The sequence below is a fragment of the Bison bison genome, unplaced genomic scaffold (assembly GCF_000754665.1).
Source record: "Bison bison bison isolate TAMUID 2011002044 unplaced genomic scaffold, Bison_UMD1.0 scf7180017864360, whole genome shotgun sequence".
Taxonomy (NCBI): domain Eukaryota; kingdom Metazoa; phylum Chordata; class Mammalia; order Artiodactyla; family Bovidae; genus Bison; species Bison bison.
The window spans coordinates 523,625-528,180 of record NW_011494932.1 but is presented as its reverse complement, the minus strand read 5'-3'; positions in this window follow the sequence as shown (position 1 = coordinate 528,180).

The following is a 4,556-nucleotide window of genomic DNA, read 5'->3' as shown; positions in this document are numbered from 1 at the left end:
TCTTCCAAGGAGCAAATGCCTTTTAATTTCATGGCTGCAGTCACCATCTACAGTGATTTTGGAGCCTCCCAAAATAAAGTCTCTCACTGTTTCCATTGTTTCCCCATCTATTTGCCATGAAGTGATGAGACTGGATGCCATGATCTTAGTTTTCTGAATGTTGAGTTTTAAGCCAACTTTTTCACTCTCCACTTTCACTTTCATCAAGAGGCTTTTTAGTGCCTCTTTGCTTTCTTCCATAAGGGTGGTGTCATCTGCATATCTGAGATTACTGATATTTTTCCTGGCAATCTTGATTCCACCTTGCGTTTCATCCAGCCCAGCATTTTGCATGATGTACTCTGCATATAAGTTAAATAAACAGGGTGACAGTGTACAGCCTTGATGTACTCCTTTCCCGATCTGAAACCAGTCTGTTGTTCCATGTCCAGTTCTAACTGCTGGTTCTTAACCTGCATACAGATTTCTCAGAAGTCAGGTAAGATGGTCTGGTAATCCCATCTCTAAATATTTTCCACAGTCTGTTGTGATCCACACAGTCAAAGGCTTTGGCATAGTCAATAAAGCAGAAATAGATGTTTTTCTGGATGCTTTTTCAATGATTCAACGGATGTTGGCAATTTGATCTCTGGTTACTCTGCCTTTTCTAAATCTAGCTTGAACATCTGGAAGTAAGTTCACGGTTCACATATTGTTGAAGCCTGGCTTGGAGAATTTTGAGCATTACTTTGCTAGCGTGTGAGATGAGTGCAATTGTGCAGTAGTTTGAGCATTCTTTGGCATTGCCTTTCTTTGGGATTGGAATGAAGACTGAACTTTTCCATTCCATGGCCACTGCTGAGTTTTCCAAATTTGCTGGCATATTGAGTGTAGCACTTTCACAGCATTATCTTTTAGGATTTGAAATAGGTCAACTGGAATTCCATCACCTCCACTAGTTTTGTTGGTAGTGATGCTTCCTAAGGTCCATTTGACTTTGCATTCAAGTCTGGCTCAAGGTGCATGATCACACCTTCGAGGTTATCTGAGTCAAAAAGATCTTTTTTGTATAGTTCTTGTATATATTCTTGCCACCTCTTAAATCTTCTGCTTCAGTTAGGTCCATACAATTTCTTTATTGGGCCCATCTTTGCATGAAATGTTCCCTTGGTATCTCTAATTTTCTTGAAGAGATCTCTAGACTTTCCCATTCTATTGTTTTCCTCTATTTCTTGGCATTGATCATTGAGGAAGGCTTTCTTATCTTTCCTTGCTATTCTTTGAACTGCATTCAAATCGGTATATCTTTCCTTTTCTCCTTTGCCTTTTGCTTCTCTTCTTTTCTCAGCTCATTGTGAGGCCTCCTCACACAACCATTCTGCATTTCTTTTTCTTAGAGATGATCTTGATCACTGTCTCCTATACAGTGTCACAAACCTCCATCCGTAGTTCTTCAGGCACTCTATCAGATCTAATCCCTCAAATCTATTTGTCACTTCCACTGTATAATCATAAGTAATTTGATTTAGGTCATACCTGAACTGTCTAGTGGTTTTCCCTACTTTCTTCAATTTAAGTCGAATTTGGCAATAAGGAGTTCATGATATGACCCACAGTCAGCTTCTGGTCTTCTTTTTGCTGACTGTTTAGAGCTTCTCCATCTTTGGCTGCAAAGAATATAAACAATCTGATTTTGGTATTGACCATCTGGTGATGTCCATGTGTAAAATCTTCTCTTGTGTTGTTGGAAGAGGGTGTTTGCTATGATCGGTGAGTTCTCTTGGCAAAACTCTATTAGCCTTTGCCCTGCTTCATTTTATACTCCAAGGCCAAACTTGCCTGTTACTCCATGTAGCTCTTGACTTCCTACTTTTGCATACCAATCCCCTGTAATGAAAAGGACATCTTCTTTTAGTGTTAGTTCTAGAAGTTCTTGTAGGTCTTCATAGAACCGTTCAACTTCAGCTTCTTCAGCATTTCTGGTTGGGGCATAGACTTAGATTACTGTGATGCTGAATGGTTTGCCTTGGAAATGAAGAGATAATTCTGTCATTTTTGAGGTTGCATCCAAGTACTGCATTTCGGACTCTTGTTGACCATGATGGCTATTCCATTTCTTCTAAGGGATTCCTACCCACAGTAGTAGATATAATCGCCATCTGAGTTAAATTCGTCCATTCCAGTCCATTTTACTTCACTGATTCCTAAAATGTTGATCTTCACTCTTGCCATCTCCTGTTTGACCAGTTCCAATTTGCCTTGATTCATGGACCTAACATTCCAGGTTCCTATGCAATATTGTTCTTTACAGCATCGGACTTTACTTCCATCCCCAGTCACATCCACAACTGGGTGGTGTTGTTGCTTTGGTTCCGTCTCTTCATTCTTTCTGGAGTTATTTCTCCCCTCTTCTCCAGTAGCATATTGGACACCTACTGACCTGGGGAGTTCATCTTTCAGTGTCCTATCTTTTTGCCTTTTCATACTGTTCATGGGGTTCTCAAGGCAAGAATACTGAAGTGGTTTGCCATTCCCTTCTCCAGTGGACCACACTTTGTCAGAACTCTCCACCATGTCCCGTTCATCTTAGGTGGCCCTACACAGCATGGCTCATAGTCATTGAGTTAGACAAGGCTGTGGTCGATGTGATCAGATTGGTTAGGTTTCTGTGATTGTGGTTTTCATTCTGCCTTCTCTCTGACAGGGATAAGGATAAGAGGCTTATGGAAGCTTCCTGATGGGAGAGACTGCCTGTAGGAGAAACTGGGTCTTGTTCTGATGAGCGGGGCCATGCTCAGTAAATCTTTAATCAGATTTTCTGCTGATGAGCAGGGCTGTGGCCCTTCCTGCTGTTTAGCCTGAGACCAAACTATGGTGGAGGTAATGAAGATAATGGCGACCTCCTTCAAAAGGTCCCATGCAGGTACTGCTACACTACATGCCCCCAACCCTGCAGAGGGCCAAAACTGCCAACTCAGGCCTCTGCCGGAGACTCCTGGACACTCACAGGCAAGTCTCCTGTGCGGTCCCTGCTCCTTTCCCTGGGTCTTGGTGTGCACAAGGTTTTGTTTGTGCCCTCCAAGAGTCTGTTTCCCCAAGTCCTGTGTAAGTTCTGGTGGCTCTTTTGTGGGGTTATTGGTGACCTCCTCCAAGAGGTCTTATGCCACACCCAGGACTGCTGCACCCAGAGCCCCTGCCCCTGCAGCAGGCCACTGCTGACCTGTGCCTACGCAGGAGACACTCGAACACTCAAAGGCAGGTCTGGCTCAGTCTCTGTGGGATCTCCTGGTGCACGCAGGTTTTGTTTGAGCCCTCTGAACTTCTCTGGCAGGTATGGTGTTTGATTCTAAATGAGATTTCGCCCCTCCTACCACCTTGCTGGGGTTTCTGCTCTGCCCTTGGACATGGGGTATCTTTTTTTGGTGGTATCCAACAATCTCCTGTAGATGGTTTCAGCAGCAAGTTGTAATTTTGGAGTTCTCACCTGAGAAATGAGCGCACATCCTTCTACTCTGCCATCTTGTGATTTTATGGGCCTTTGTCAGCAAAGTAATGTCTCTGCTTTTTAATACACTGTCTAGGTTTGTCATAGCTTTTCTTCCAAGGAGCAAGCGTCTCTTAATTTCATGGCTACAGTCACTGTCTTCAGTGATTTTGGAGCCCAAGAAAATAAGTCTGACACTTTTTCCACCCTTTCCCCATCTACTTGCCATGAAGTGATGGGACTGGATGCCATGATCCTTGTTTTTTGAATGTTAAGTTTTAAGCCAGCTTTTTCACTCTCCCCTTTCACCCTCATTAGTGCTATAAAGAGCTTGAAGATACCGTTATGTGTGTCCCTTGAGGCAGAGCAGGGACCTGTCCCAAGGCGGCACTGCTGTTTCCTGACTGCTCTTCCTTGTCTCTGCATCCTCTCCCTCCCCTGATTAGCAACTGTTCACATCTGCCCTTTGATACTCAGGGAAGGTCAAGAGATTGGGGTCTATTTTCAACAAACGAGAAATAGGAGACACAGAGTCTTCTGTGCCCAGGAGCTCCACAGGGTCCTGCTCGGTTTCCCTCTCCATCTCCCTGCCCTTCTGTGTGTGTGTGTGTTTAACCTGCCATTGTACCATAATTCACTTGACTTCATATTTAAGAAGTTCTTCCTTGGTTTTCTTTCTGGTAAGTGATGTTAGTGTCCTGGCAACTTCTGCCTTCAAATTCCTTCAGACCTGAACCTGACCTTTTCTGTCTTGCGAGTCTACATTTGACATATTTTTCATATTTTCACGTTTGTAAAAAAAATCATCTGAATCCAGTGTTAGCATCCTGTTTGTGGTCGGCCAGCTCCCTAGCTGCAGCTGGGCCCACTACTCCCAGCTAATGATAGGAGTCAAGTCAACCCAAGTTTGCTACTTGTAATAGAATCAGCTTTTGCTTACACAGGGAAATATTTTTAAGTCATTTCCCTTTCACACTAGCTGTAATGAGGCCTTACATGCATGCTAAGTCACTTCAGTCATGTCTGACTCTGTGCAGCCCTATGGACTGCAACCCATAGGTTTGCAACCCATCGGGCTCCTCCCTCCATGGGG